The sequence below is a fragment of the Triturus cristatus genome, chromosome 8, assembly GCF_964204655.1.
Source record: "Triturus cristatus chromosome 8, aTriCri1.1, whole genome shotgun sequence".
Lineage (NCBI taxonomy): Eukaryota > Metazoa > Chordata > Amphibia > Caudata > Salamandridae > Triturus > Triturus cristatus.
The window spans coordinates 1,082,977,785-1,082,994,330 of record NC_140591.1 but is presented as its reverse complement, the minus strand read 5'-3'; positions in this window follow the sequence as shown (position 1 = coordinate 1,082,994,330).

Below are 16,546 nucleotides of genomic sequence, written 5' to 3'. Positions count from 1 at the left end.
ATAGGCTAAAATCAGGGCATAATCCTTCTCTGAGAATCGACGTTCATCTATAGCGTAGTGTTCATATAGCATGGATAACATTTTGAACCAGGCTTCGCAACTACCTAAATAAGACAAGGGCATTGATATGAACAAATCTTGCTTATGCATCACTGACGGGAGAAGACCACAGACCCAACAATCAGTAACATTTGTGGAACTATGAGTCTGATGTAGCATCTCAATGAAAGCATTATGTACATATGTCTGTCGGTGTCTCTCCTTATGGGGGGCAAAAGTCTGGAAATGATGTTCCTTAGGAGCAGGGGTAGACACTATCAAGGTGTGCACAGGATGGCGAAACTCTAGATATATAAACAGGCCTAAGCTTAGTACAAATGATACAATCAATATGGAAATGAAAACAATTTTAACCCGCAAGCTCCATGAGGAGAACATTGGCAAATGCGGGGGAATGGTACGAGGAACTATGGGCCGCCCTTCCTCAGGGACAAAACGAGCAAAAGGGTACATTTTCTCACTAAAAGTCCAATATAATCTCGGGAAAGGGCTACGAGCAGTCCGACCTGCCGGAGGGTGCTTCTTTCCTGTGTCCGTATAGAGCCTCACAGGCAGACTCCTATTGTTCAGATAAACAAAAAAAAAGAAAGAATAAAAAACTTCTCGCGTTGGGGTTGCACTTGACACAACCCTTGTTGAAAGGAAACTCCACCTGGGCCCCCACCAACCGACCAATGTCTCTACCTTCGTTCTGAACAGAGCTTTACTGAAAGTTCCATGCTCTCAACGAGTTCAGTCCAGTGTTCTACCAATCCCCAGGTCCCTTTGCCGAGGCCTCCAACTTCACTCGCCAAGGCTAGACCGGGGATTCCCTATTTCCGGGGCCGCAGGTGATATCGATCCCGACCAGGGGTTTCAGGATTCACAAACAAAGCAGGCACAGTGGGATCAGATGAGGAGCTGGGCTCCCGACCAGACGCCTCACTTGGAGCAATTGAGTGGTCGCAAAAAGGGTCTTTCAGGCTCACTGCACTCTCCCCTCGCCCGTCAACCTCTCTGCGGGTGTCCAGGGAAAGTCGTTCTCCAGTGCTGGGTTTGCCCTGAGTTGGCAGGCCTTCCTCCTGGTCAAGCTGCTCCCTTGGCAATGGGAGAGGAACTCGCTTAAGATGGGAGATATGGATCCAGCGCTGCTTACCCTCAACTTTCACCGCCGTTCGCGTTGCCAGGAGCACCTGGTACGGTCGGGACCAGCGCGGATCCAAACTCGACTTTCGTTGGTAGTTTCGAACCAAGACCCACTGTCCAGGTTCCACGCTGTGTCCAGGTCCCTCCGGCAGGGGCTGCAGTACAGCAGATATCTGTTGGTGAATGGAATGGAGATCTTTAGTCAAAGCATACAAATAATCAGTCAACATAGGATGGTCGATGTCCCTGAAGGATTTGGGCCGGGGTACTCCCCACACGTTGGCAGGTCTGCCAAAAATTACTTCATATGGGGAGATACCGCTCCGGGAATGGGGGGTAGTCCTTACGGACAACAGGGCCAGGGGCAGGAGATCAGGCCATTTTAATCCTGTCGTGTCCTGAAGTTTAGCCAGTTTCAATTTCAAAATCCCATTATATTTCTCAACCAGACCCGCTGACTGAGGATGTCGGGCTGCGTGAAACTTCTGCTGAATGGACAGACCCTTGCATACGTGCTTAACTAAGTCAGCATTAAAATGTGTCCCGTTGTCACTCCAAATTACCCGTGGCAACCCATATCGGGGAAAAAACTCCTTTACCAGAGCTTTCGCGGTTGCCAGGGCAGTATTTTCCTTTGTGGGATACGCCTCCACCCATTTACTAAAAGTACAGATCACTACCAGCACGTATTTCAGACTGTTAACTCGTTCTAGCTGTATGTAATCCATTTGAAGCACTTCAAAAGGCAGGGTGGGCGGCGCAAAATTACCCGCCAAGACGGGAATGCTAACCCCAGGATTATGCTGGAGACAAATCATGCAATGCTGAACCAGGTTCCTAGCTGTCTTATGTATATTAATATTATACCAGACAGGATCCAATGTGGCACAGATGCCCGGGACCCCTACATGTGAAGGTCCGTGCGCCATAGTTACTACTGCATTTACAAATGCGTTTGGCAGTAACCATCTACACTTCTCTGACAAGTCAGTCCAACATCCATTCTCATCGAGCCTCCCCACCTGTTCTTGCCAGTATGTCAGTTCTTCCGGGGTCACCTCCTTTTGTAGCTCTTTCACACTGTCTATGGTGTTGTTAAAAACCCCTGCCTCTATCATTTTTGTCACCACAAACATGGAAATGGCGTCAGACTGGGCTGTTTCTTTTGCGATTCTATCCGCAAAGGAATTTCCCCTCCCTACATCATCAACTATAACCTTGTGTGCACTGCATTTCACTATGGCCAGGGTTTTAGGCAATGTTAATGCAGCCAGCAATCGGTCAACTAATGGTCCATTCTTTATCTTTTCGCCATGAGATGTCAAGAATCCTCTTTCCGCCCATAACCTCCCGAAGCTATGTGCTACACCGAACGCATACTGGCTATCGGTGTAGACATTTAGCCTCAGACCTTTCCCCAACTCGCAGGCTCTGAATAATGCAACCAATTCTTGGCTGCCTCGACTACCGTTTGCAGGGTAGTGATCGCATAAGCCGCAGCTGTCGTACCATCTGGTAATCTAAAGCAGGACCCATCAACATACAATTCTCCTTGGGCGTCAAATAGTGGGGTGTCAGTTAGATCTATCCGGCCCTTGGTTTCTTCTTCAGTTCGAAAAATACAATCATGTATGTCTTGTCCACCATCCCCTGAAGGGAGGGGCAACAACGTGGCAGGGTTCAAGTTAACACATCGTTTGATCGTTATATGAGGTGCAAACAGGGTCAATTTGTACCCTGTAAGACGCGCACTAGTTAAGTGCTGCGTCTGTGTTCTGTTTAATAATACGTCCACAGCATGAGGCACCATCACTGTCAGATCCGTATTCAGGACTAGCCCTTCCGATTGTCTGATCGCTACAGCCACTGCCGCTGCAGCCCTCAGACAACTGGGAAGTGCTCTGGCGACGTTATCCAAAACCGCCGAGAAATATGCACAAGGCCTTTGCTTACCACCAAAGTCCTGTGTCAACACTGAAAGAGAACAACCGTCCACCTCATGCACGTAGAGCACAAAAGGTTTCCGGTAGTCAGGGGTGCCAAGCACAGGAGCAGAGCAAAGAGCAGTTTTCAGAGCAGAAAAGGCAGTCTGGCATTCATCAGTCCAAGGTAAAGGTTCATGCACATCCTTCGTAGTTAGATACAAGAAAGGTTTAGTCAAGAGAGAATAGTTAGCAATCCATTGGCGACAGTATGAGGTTATACCAAGCAAAGCGCGGACATCACGTTGCGTGCTAGGAACAGGCATGTTAGTTATGGTTGCGATGCGCTCAGAAGTCAACCGTCTTCCCTCCTTCGACAGGAACTGACCGAGATAGGTCACCTCCGGTCGACAATATTGAAATTTAGAGAGCGACACCTTGTTACCATGAGTGGCCAAATGCCGTAGTAGGGTAAACGTAGCATCGCGGCAACCCTGTTCTGTATCAGAGGCCACAAGGAGGTCGTCAACATACTGCAATAGGACATTACCTGGCGGCAATTGTAAAGAATCCAATACTCTTTTTAGGGCTTGGCTGTAGATACTAGGGCTTTCGGTATACCCCTGGGGGGCGCGACAGAATCTAAAACTGCGGCCCCCCAATGAGAAACCGAACAAATGTCTGCTATCTGGATGTATGGGAATACTAAAGAAAGCATTCTTCAAATCAATCACCGAGAAAAATGTTGCAGTGGGAGGAATCATGGTCAAAATGGAATTAATGTCTGGTACCACCGGATATTGGGGTACCACAATCTTGTTAATCTCTCGCAAATCAATCACAAATCGGTAGGTATCAGCATAATCAGGGGATTGGGGTACAGGAGCTCGTTTAAGAATCGGAAGAATGGGACTGTTACAGACATTAGAAGCCGTTTCCTCCACCACCCTTGTTCTAATCAAGTCAGAAATAATGGCCAGTAAAGCGCGTTCCCCTGCTAGGGCTATTTTATACTGTGGGATCCTCGGCAATTTGGCATTCTGTTTCAGGGTGATGGACACCGGGGGAATTTGTAGGAATCCTACGTCAGTGTCCCCCAGGGCCCAAAGATCCTTCGGGAGTTGTGCAAGCTCAGGAGTTAGTGAGTCCGTTTTCGAAAAACATTGAACGGAGGGGATAGAGGTATTCCGAATGGTCAGATAAACTCCATCGGGGGAGCAATAGATGTGGGCATGCAATCTTTTTAATATATCCATACCCAGGAGATTTTCCCCACACTGGGAGGTGAGGAGGAAAGGTGATTCTATCGTAACCGGTCCCAGAGTAAGGGAAAGTGGCTTAGAAATGGGGCTCACCACCGGAGTTCCAGAGAACCCCACGGACACATTAGTCTGGCCAGACAGAGCGGCCCCCGGGACCAGGGCATGTGAAACAGAACTGTTCATAGCCCCTGTGTCAACTAAAAACTTACCTGATGCATCCAACAATCGTGCATGGACATAAGGTCCAGCTTGATCTATCGGGATTGACACATGCCCCTTACTCTGCCCTTGGCTGTCCTATGCTTGAGTATACCCGGCGTCTTCGTCCGTTACACGTCCATCATTGTAGTACTGTTTACCCTGGCTTTGGTCGAAATAATTCTGACTGTTCTCACCTCGGGCTGCCTGTTCTTGTCTCGTGTATCCACCTCGATGCCCACTCATCCTTCCCCGTCCACGACCCCTTGAAGCCGTATTCTGTTCATATAGTAACGGACACTGCGCTCTCCAATGCCCCTCCTCTTTACAGAAAGCACATTGATTTATGCCCAGATCTGTTCGCCCAGCTGTTTGCGTCGGTCCCGCCCCTCTTGGAGCGAAATTCTGCAACCCTCGTCCTCTTCCTCTACCCCTCTCCACTTGCTGTAGTAACACTCGTGTTTTCAACTCTTTTGACTTTCTTTCTGTCTTATCCTTGCTCTCATTCTCCCGATGCTCATAATACTGAGCCATGCTCAGTATCGTGGAGGGCGTGGTGGTCGTCCAAGTACTTTCAGCTGCCTGCAACCGGGCCGATACCTCAGGTAGCAAATTGGTTACAAATCTATTAACAAATAAACGTACACCCCCTTCCGTTGCCAAGTCCTGTCCGCTGAAGTCAATGAACACTCCCTCAAACCTCGTGAAAAAATCAGAGACACTCTCGTCCTTCTTTTGCTTACAGGCCGTCAGCTTGTCCCAATCTACTTTCCTGGGTGGGATCAGTGAATGCATATAAGTTATTATTCTCTCAGGCAAGGCCAGTATCTCAGGTCGGGGCTTGTTCCCTGGTTTACGATCTCTATCCCAGTTTCTCAGTTGATCCCATGTCCCACCAAATTCCGTAACATGGTCCTGGTCATGTACCTGGCGCCAAATGTCCACCGGTACTAATAAGGCAAAGAATAATTCAATATCTGCCAACGTCATTACTGCTGACGAGGCGGCCTCGGTCAGTTCCTTGTAATATGCGGTCGGGTTCTTTCTAGGATCTGGCAACTGGCTTTTTAGGGATAGTACCTCACTCCGCTTCCAGGGGGAATAGACCCATTGTTCCTGGAACCGGGCGTCTACCCCGGGACGGGTAACGACGCCGTGGGCATCCACTACCGCGGCAACTTCTGGATGGAAGATAGGGTGCACTTCCCGCATAGGGAACTGGGAGAATCCGGCGGGAGTGGCAGACTGCAAACGAGTTCTATAAGAGACCAAAGTCTGTACCTTCCCATACACCTCCTCCGGTGTCAACTGAGATTTATGGACCTGATCAAGAATATCATATAATATAGCCGGAGCCTTTCCTTCCTGATGTACCTGTTCCCACACAGAAATAAGAAGGTTGGCCATATGCTCCAGAGCATGCTGTTGCATCACCGGTTCATAGTCTCGCATAGTACTCCAAATATCGGCAAGCGTATAAATGGGATGTCGCATCCACTGGGATGCTTGTGTAGCAATAGTTTCTCGTTCTTCCATTCCCAAGGCCGAACGGGTGAACAACTTCCTACCCTCAGTTAGACAGGCCGCACGTATTGGAGTAGTTACAGCTGCTACTGGCGTGGTACTGGTGGAGGAATAGAGCAGAACAGAAGGGGAAGGCATTGACCCCGGCGACAGCTGAGGGGTCCCGGCTGCAGCTGTCGCCAATAAATTAGGCAGTATGGCCATAACTTCAGAAACAGATGTCGGTAATCGGGAGAGGTTCGGCAGGGAGGGAGGGGTAGTAGTGGCCGGGGGAGCCGAAGCCGAGGCCCCCAGGGACATATTTGGGACCGGGGCCGAGGCCCCTGATACCTCCGGATATATCCTCTGCGGTACATAAGGGGGTGGTCTGGTGTCCAATAAATCCTCTAGTTCATCTTCTGCACTCGGGCGGGTCACATAGCTCTTATCAACCTTTAATCGAAATTCGCGATTCATGCAATCCAATCCTTTTTCTACTCTTTCTCGGTCATAGGCCATAGCTTTCTGAGTAACATTCTGTCCTGCCCTGGCTCTGGCTACTTTCTCTTCCCTTATTCGCCGTTGTTTGGCCTCTTTCTGCCATGCAATGAGAGCGTCAAACATGGCCTGCCTACTTTGCCTAGAAAACAGCTGTTCCTGTAGGAACGCAATTTTCTTTTCATCAAATGAGCCCGTTTTGGGCCAGCGTAACTCCTCATTGCCCTTGGTATACTTATGCCACAGAGTGCAGAACAACAACGGAGAGATCCCATGTTTGACATACATAAAATGGCTAGGACTGCCCTCCGGCGGGGCAGGTTGGCTCTCAGCTAGTCTGGAGTCACTTGTTCGACAGCAGCAGCCAAAACAATTCAATTTACTAAAACAAGACATTTTTGTTAGTTTTCAGACATGTATACACGAACAACAATCAACATGAATCATACACAACATACAATCAGTAGCAGAGAACCAACCCCGTCGACTCTGGTTCACAGTCCAAACACCAGACTGTACGCGGGATTCCGGCCACCCTCCTGGCTCACCACTAAGGCCAGCCCCAAACGAGGACTCGCCCCGTCAGGAGTATGCCCTGTGGCTACCCAGTCTAGGTCGCGGGTCCTTCCACGTGCAATCCGTTTGTAATCCTTCGGCGCGCCGTTTTTACCCAAATCAAATACAACCTGTACGTACTTCGAGTCAAACCACGGTAATGCTAACCTCGATCAAGCAAGACACCACCCTCCGGTGCGTGTCTTCAAATCAATGCACCGCTGTCCAGCGCGAGCTTCAAACAAATGCAATCCGTGTTCTAAATCAAAAACGCATCGTTCTCAGCGAATGCTCTCAAATCAATCAAATAGCACACCGTCTTCAACGCGTGCTCTAACCAATAATGCACCGTTTACAACGCGTGCGTCAAAATCAAATCAATACTCACCGGGTGCACCCAGACACGAATGTTCGTTCTCCGCTGCCAACTCCTCCCGACCAAATCGATCCAGTTTCTGGGTTAAGCCCGTAGGACCCCGGTGAAGGGTAACTAGCAGCAGGGGACGTACCGAAAAGTCGTCCCGGGTGGGAGAAATCCTCAGGCTCCTCTCCCGCCAACCGGTCAGGACGCCCCCAACCCCACCACCCGAATACGGGGGGGGAAGACCCTTTCACGGGGTCCCTTCGTGGTCGCCAACTGTTGTGTCCAAATAATTATTCCAAGGGCCACACTTACCATTGGCCCGCAATATTAGGTAAGAAGGAGCAGTTGGCAACGCGGAAGGTTCAAACGTTTATTAGCCACCACAGAACTCTATCTAGAGGAGCCTCGTCGATCCTCACCCATCAGGTGCGCCGAGGAAGACTGCTGGCCCCTTGACAGTAACACACTTTTATACATTATCAGTACAGCATACAAAACCATATATGTGGAAAAGTACCAGTTAGTCCTGGCGCCCCTAATGAGCTAATGCCTATTTCTAGTTTCGGTTACACATACAAAGGGTTACTATCTTTACAGAGAAGGTCGAAAGGGTGACTCCCTTCTCGTCCCGGGCCTAGAGGAATTTGCCTGATACTCCCTTTTAGCAGATGTGACCTTGCTTCTCAGCAACTCAGCCTGTCTCCTAATTAAATGCAAGGAAAAGGGGAAAGCAGAGGGTGCGCGGAAAAGACCACGTGACTCCCAAGTGAGGGAGAGAGCCGCAATCCAAGATGGAGGCGGTTCAGTTTCTCGGCCCTTTTTGTCGTACTAAACATAATCGGGGATTTCGAACCGTTTAATACACCATAACGAGGTAGACTATCATTAGTTATACTGCGCTAATCATATCGTAATATCTTGAATACCTCAATCCGTCTCCATGACAGTCCAGAGCCAATGGGTTCGCCCGGCTCGTTCAACTGACTGTACAACGCGTATTTTGAATATACACATGCACCTGTCTACATACGATTCAATGGCCAAGTCATACGCCTGTCTTTGACCATACCTGTCCGACGCGTATGCATGATAGTCACCCGCCTCGGACCTCATTGCATTCAATGACAAAGCGTACGCACGGGTCGGACATGACCTGTGCAATGGGTACGCATTGTCACCCGCGTCGGACCTCATTGCATTCAATGACATAGCGTACGCACGTCTCGGACATGACCCGTGCAATGCGTACGCATTGTCACCCGCGTCGGACCTCATTGGTGTGACTATTATACGGATGCAACACACATATACTGGCCATGGACACCTGTGCACACCTTCCACACTACAGCATTAGCCACACAGTGTCCCATGGCATGTAAGGCTGCATTCTCTGGGTGTTTGGGGGGGCCACAGCTGTTTTTTTGGCTGGAACTTTGTGCAGCCACTCCCAGGCTGTGCACGTGTACATGGGGGCAGAATCCTTTGCGTGTTGTGCACATTACCACTGTGATGTGCAATTGGACAGTAATGGGCATGAGTCAAGGCCACAGTGTCAGGTTGGATATGGTTAGGACATGTCACGTACACCTTGAGACCTGGGGGTGATGGCATGTACGTCACAGTGAGACCTGTAGCGACAATACTGATGTGCACCCACAGTCTGTGTGCATGTTGTGTCTCAGATGTGTCTGATCAAATGTTACCAAGGGGTGACAGTCTCCACATCCATGTGGTATATGCATCAACCTTGATGGGGTGTGTGTCTAAGAGACGTACATGTAGGGCCGGCAGGAACAACAGTGGCCACTACCTGTGGGACTTACGCTTGCCTTGTGGTGTGTTCGTGCTACGCCATGTCCATTGCTGTGTTGATGTGGCAATACAGGGAGCCTGGGTTTCTGCATGGCAAAGATCTGTGATGCCTGGGAGACATGAGGCCTCAATTGTCACTGTCGTGTGGTTTTTGAACGTTGCAGCAGCACATAGGTTGGGTGACACAGCCAGATGATTGGCCATTGCACTACATGGGACTCATGCGGACATGTGGAATAGAGATGTGAGGTGGTGGTCTTGTAGGTGACATATGTGTCCATGCCCAACAGCACACACCTCAGTACATTGTGTAATGTTATGAACTAGCATGAGATAGTGATCATGGTCATGGCCACATGGGTGGATGAACTGACAATCTTTCTTTGTGCATCTCGCGTTCCCAGACCTTGCAACCATGCAGGAACGCGACTGCATCAGATGGTACCGCTTCACCATGCCACTGATTGCGGAGTTGGCGGAGCAGTTGGCGCCACATCTGCTACCTCGCCGGACATACCCCACCGCACTGACCCCAGAGGTGAAGGTGATGGAAGCCCTGCACTTCTTTGCCACCGGTACCTTCCAGTACACTGTGGCTACTGCTGGTGGTATGTTGCAAATGATGTTTAGTCGGGTGCTACGCGATGTCTTGGAGGGGATGTTGCAATTCCTCGACCTGTATATCAAGTTCCTGAGCCCAGCTGAACTCCCTGAAATAAAGGATGCCTTTTATTCACTGAGGAGGATGCCGAACGTCATCGAATCTATTGATGGGACACATTTTGACCTGATACCACCACAGGCACATGAGCAGGCATACCGGAACAGGAAGCACTACCATTCAATCAATGCTCTGGTGGTCTGTCTTGCTGACATGTCGATCACACATGTGTGTGCACGGTTCCCTGGTTCGGCGCACGATGCCTACATTATGAGGAGTAGTCGCATTGCAACGCTGATGTCACAGATGCCAGCTCAGCATGCCTGGCTTGTCGGTGTGTACTGACTGTTTCTCATTGTGTGTGTTTGTCACTGTTGTATTCCGCACTCCTACCAAACTCAGCTACTTGTTCATTTTTGTGTGTGTAGGTGACTCCAGATACCCCAACATGCCGTGGTTGCTGACACCCCTCAGGAACCCTGTGACACCAGCCGAGCTGCGCTACAATGAGGCACATGGTCGGAGCAGGAGGGTGATTGAGCGGACATTCGGCCTCCTGAAAAGACGCTTTCGCTGCCTGGACAAGACCGGAGGAGCCCTCCCGTATGAGCCTGCAAAGGTGTGCAAAATAATCCTTGTCTGCTGCATGCTACACAACATGGCGGTGCGGAAGAAGGTGCCTCTCATCCAAGATGACGACGACCAACCTCCGGCACCTGTGGAGGATCCCGGCCTGGGCCAAGATGCCAGTGATGATGAAGATGATGGTGACGTCCGCTCCCAGCTCATCAACAACTTCTTCACTTGAATGTGAGTTTACAGGGTTGTTATGTGTATGTATGGAGGTAGCCTGGAATGTGTTGAGCCAGCTCTGTTGCTGTCTGAGTGAGTCTGTGTGCCACTTGACTGGATGTGTGCTATGATGTGTCCATTCAGGTGGTGTGTACTCCACAATAGGGTAGTACTGCTAACTTGTGTTTGTGTAGGTGTTTTGCAACATGTTTTGTGCATGTGTATTGCATTTCTCTCCTGTTCTTCTGTGCTTTTGACTAGGGGCGGGCGGAATTTGCGAAAGCGACTTTCGCAAATTATCGCGAAAATGTTTAAAATCTCCCCAAACACGCGGAAATATCGCGAAGAAGCAGAAGTTTTTTCCCGCCCGTTCGCGGTATTTTCTGCGTGTTCACGGCTCGCCAACTTACCCATGCGGTTGCTTGCGGGCGTGGCCATCTTGTTTTCACTCTTCTCGCGGTGCATGATCGCGAGAAGAAAGACGTGATCGCGTGACGCATGACGTTACTGCGGGCGTGAACTGTCGCGAGACAGCGCAAATGGCTACCAACAATCCAACATCTCGTGGAGAACGCGACCGGATCGGGAAAACTTGTCGGCGAACGCTGGAATTCAGGTAAGGCGATCGCGCGCGCACGAGAATGTATTATTTTACAGCGCGAGCAAGAACCAAATTATCGCTAAGCTGCGGAATGCGGAAATTTTGACATTTTTGCGCTCTCCGCGGAACGCGAAAATGTCAAATTATCGCAATTTCCGTGAGCGGAACGGAAATTTAGCCCAGGCCTACGTTTGACTGTATCATGTCTGTTCTTCCCAGGGTACTTTGCCTGTTGTGTGGTCAACACTGACCCCCAACACCCAGAAGCCAACACCAGTGTGGAAGTTAACAGTTCCCATCAACTGATGTACCACACATCCCTGGACTTCCATTCTCCAACACATTGGGAGCGTGTGTCCACTGTTACGTAGCATTACCGTGCAACTAGTGTGGAATAAACGTGTTGCTGATGTGTAATGAACCTGTGCTAAGCTTTGTTATGTGCGTTGTCTGTCTTCCCACATCTGAGTGACATCTGCTTACCTCACCTGTGGACTTGTTACCACTGACTGGGCTTGGTGTTGTGTCTGTGCATGCCAATGTGTTTCAGGTCAACATCATTGTTTGTGATGAGTAACAAGGCCATGGTGAGTATGTTTTGTGTTGCCATAGTGGTGTGTGTCCCTCACATGTGTCACATCCCCATGACTCACCTTACGTTGGTCACATTGTTGCAGTATTTGGCATGCACTGTGTTGTGTGGCAGATCGACATCTCCCTGAACATGACAAGTTGAAATCACAACAGGGGCAGGTATGGTGTACTGGTGAGTTTATTTACAAACATGTGTGAGGGAAGTGCACAGGATGGTGGGTGCTGTACAGTGGTTTGAGAATCCAAAGTTCACATTGGAGTTGGAAGTGCTGGTAGATGAAATGTCCAGAGTAAGGTCCACAGTCATCTGATACATTGGCCCAACATGAACCCTCCATGTCATGTGGGCGAGTTGTGTGCGATTGGACAAGGTGAACGGGTTGCGCACAAAGAACATTGTCCAGAACAGGTTTGGAGGCCCTGGGGGATGTGCTGGGACATCTGCCTCTCACATGTCCTTCTTCGGACGACCCCTCTTCTTCCGGGGGGGGGTCCTCATGTGCAGGCCTCTGTGGTGCAGGGGACTCTCCGCCAGAGTCCTCCTCCCTCCCTGTGGCGCTGGCAGATGGTGTTGCGACAGATGTTGTGGGCACATAGGGGGTGTGGACAGGTTGGTGTTGATCTGGCGGAGGCATTGTAGTATGTCCTGATGCACCGCAGTGATGTCATCCCACTTGGCCTCTATGCGGGCATGGTGGGCGACCTGCTCGTGTTGCATGTCCTTGAGGATCCCCACTACCTGGCCAAATCCTCCGGTGCTATCCTGGTACACATCTAAGATGCGTGCCAGTTCGGGGTCATCATGCAGTTCAGACCCCTCTGCAAGGCGCGCCCTGTGCCTCCCACCCCTCCCAGCACCCCTCTCCACACAGGCAGGACCAGCGACGGTATGCACAGGTGACACTGGGACCCCTTGGGTGGTGTTGCTGGTGGTGTTGGCTGTAGCTTCCGGGGGGTCCTGTGTCCCTGTGCTGTGGGTGTTGATTGTCCTTGGTCTGTCCGTGTTGGCGGGGGTGCCCTGTTGGTTTCCAGATGCTGGAGGCGTGGGTACAGGGGGGGCAGATGTTGATACTGCTGGTGCTGCATGATGACTCACACCGGAGGGGCCAGGTTGGTCATCGTCATCCGAAGAGGACAGTGAGAGAGTCAGACCAGAGAACTCAGTGTCCACCAGAGTCACAATGTGATTTATGTTTCTACATGCATCGTTGGTTCACAAACATGACCTTTTCTACTTTTCAAACAGATGCCTGCCTGTACACTGCTTTTTCCCAGCTTGTCACAGACAGAGTTTGATATTGTTCTTGGCTATTTTCCAGCATGGCCTTGTGCTCCCCACAACAGAGCCCAGGGTCGGACATCTTGTCAGTCCCTTCCCACTCCCTGTGAGGCGAGTATGGTTCAGTTTGATATTGCTGGGCCATGTGGGTGGGGGTAGGTTGTCTGTGACTGCGACTCCCATCATACTCTTGGCTACACCCTCCTTCCCAGCATGCCCATACTTCCTCCCTCTTGACTCTGCTTCCCTGTGAGGGGGTGTGACAGCAATGGCAAGATGGCTGACTGTGTAGTCGTGATGTTTGTTGTTGGCCATTTCCCAGCATGGCCTTGTGCTCCCCACAACAGAGCCCAGGTTCAGACATCTTGTCAGTCCCTTCCCACTCCCTGTGAGGCGAGTATGGTTCAGTTTGATCTTGCTGGGCCATGTGGGTGGGTGTAGGTTGTCTGTGACTGCGACTCCCATCATACTCTTGGCTACACCCTCCTTCCCAGCATGCCCATACTTCCTCCCTCTTGACTCTGCTTCCCTGTGAGGGGGTGTGACAGCAATGGCAAGATGGCTGACTGTGTAGTCGTGATGTTTGTTGTTGGCCATTTCCCAGCATGGCCTTGTGCTCCCCACAACAGAGCCCAGGTTCAGACATCTTGTCAGTCCCTTCCCACTCCCTGTGAGGCGAGTATGGTTCAGTTTGATCTTGCTGGGCCATGTGGGTGGGTGTAGGTTGTCTGTGACTACGACTCCCATCATACTCTTTGCTACACCCTCCTTCCCAGCATGCCCATACTTCCTCCCTCTTGACTCTGCTTCCCTGTGAGGGGGTGTGACAGCAATGGCAAGATGGCTGACTGTGAAATCCTAGTGTTGGTTTGGCTACAAGTCCCAAGTGAGCCCCTGTGCTTCACACAGCAGCACCCAGTACGGGTTATCTTTTGCTGATATTTCAATGAGGTGTGTGTCAATGCATTGTACCTGGTGAGTTGTGTGGAGTTTGTGTTGAGGGGGTGTGTCTCCCCATGCTGATTAGTATGGTCAGGGCTGTCAGTCCTCCTTCCCATCATGAAACATGCTTCCAGTTGTCTTTCAGGATGTCAGTCAGTGGTGTCCTGCTTCTGATTTGCACACAACCCCTACCAGGGCCTTGTGCTCCCCACAGCAGGACCCAGTGTCAGCCATTTTGTCAGTCATTTTCCACTCCCTGTGATGTTGGCATGTTTCTGAGAGGTCTTGATGGGCCAATCAGGAGGGTGTACATTATCTGTGACTACAGGCCCCATCATGCTTTTGGATACACTCACTTCACCTGCATCCCCACTATTCCTTCCTGACAGTCAGCTGTGCTGTGAGGTGGTGTGTTTGTGGTGTCAAACTGTCTGGCAGGGTGTATTTGGCTTAGTGCCACTGGCTTGCTCTATTTGTTTGCATGTTGGTGCATGTCACAACACAATTCCCAGTCACTCTGAGATGGCAGGTATTGTGTTTGTGTGACTGGCATACACATCTTGGGCTGATTATCTATTGGTTAGTGTAGCTTTGCTTGCGGTGCATGGTTTCACATCCCCTTGCCACTCAATCTTGGGTATGTTGTTTGTGTACTCACCAGGCTCTGGGATGTCTGTTAGGACATGGCCGCTCTCTGGTGGTAGGATGTCCCGCACCTTCTCCTCCCAGGTCCTGAAGTAGACTGGTTTGGCAGGAGGGCCACCGCCAGTGCACTGACTCAGGGCGTGATCTTTTTCGATGAGTTTCTTGACCCTCCTGCGCACGTCATACCACCTGTTCTGGATGTCGTCCTTTGTGCGCCTTGCTGGTGCTTGTGCGTTCACCTTGTGCACAATCCTCACCCACATCTTGGTTTTCTGTGAGATGGGGGTCCTTTGAACCAATGTACCAAACAAATGTGGCTCTACTCTGATGATCTCATCTACAGCACTTCTAACTCACTATCTGTGAACTTTGGATTCTTCTTTGGAGGCATGGTGATGGGTGGTGGTGGTGAGTGATGTTTGTGTGAGGGTGCAAGTGATGGTGGGTTGGTGTTGGGTTTGCTGTGTGTATGTGTGTGTGCTTTTGGATGAGGTACTGATGGTGTGTTAGTTGTGTGATGGGTGAGTTGTGAGTGTGTCTGTGGTTGCTGTGTACTGGTGTTTGCTGCTGGCTGTGTCTCCTGTTTGCAAGGGATGATGGTAGTGATTGTAGTCCTTTATATAGTTGGAGTTGTGGGTGTGTCTTTGTCCCATGTTTTTTTCTTTGGTATTTATTGGCTTTGTCATTGCTTGTTTGGTCCTTTTTTTGTCTTTTTTCCTTTGTGTTTTGTAGGCATGAAGGAGACGTTCATGTGATGGAAACGGACGCTGCTGTTGTCTCTTGCGGGGTTCTCCGCCTCGTTCACGCTGCCTGTCTTCTGTGTTTGGTACGCATTGGTCGCGACGGTCTCTATTGCTTGTGTGCCCGGTTGTCTGTGCGTGTTGGTAGTGCGGCTTGGTCTCCGTGCGAGTCGGTCTGAGTTTCCACGCATTGTATCGTACTGCGCTAATCGTACATCGCGGGTACGGGTCGGTCGGGTTCATTTCGGGTTCATTCCGGGTTCGTGTCGGACAGTGAAAATCGTGTCAGTTTTCCGGCCGGATCACTATTTTCCCTACGGCTCGGTCGTACGGCTTGTATTCCGTATGTGTCGGTTGTAATTCACACGCGTTGCATCGTACTGCACGGGTCGTATGGCGCTGGTCCATGTCGGTCGGTATTCGGTCTGGGTCCGTGTCGGTCGGTTCGTTTTGCGGCCGGAATCGGAATCGGCCCCTTAGTCTAGCTAACTTTCAACAATGAAAAATGAAAATTAGAAGTAACACTGAAAAATAAGCCACATTGATTCTTGGTAAGGGAAATAGACAGCGACCCCCTTTCTTCCCCTTCCTCTTTTCATGCTCACAATGGAACCACTCATACAAAAAAATACCAAACAATTCCAGCACTAGAGGTCTGTGTACAGAGAGTGGCTATCATAAGCTAAGTTTGTTTGCAGACAATGTCCTTTCTTTAATGACGCAAGCGGGGACTTCCCACCCTGCGTTGATGAGTGAGGTTCACAATTTCCCAACAGTTTCTGTGATCTAAATTAGCTATGACAAATCGCAAGGCATGAGCGTGTCGGACCCACTAGGGTTAAATATTGCCCATTGTTGGGGGGTGGGGGGTGTTCTACACACAAATAGCCCTATTACATATCTAGGAATATATCCTCCCCCAAATGAAAATGACTGATCTATATGGTTCCAACACTCCCCACGTACCATACTCACTGATGAAGGGCGTGTATA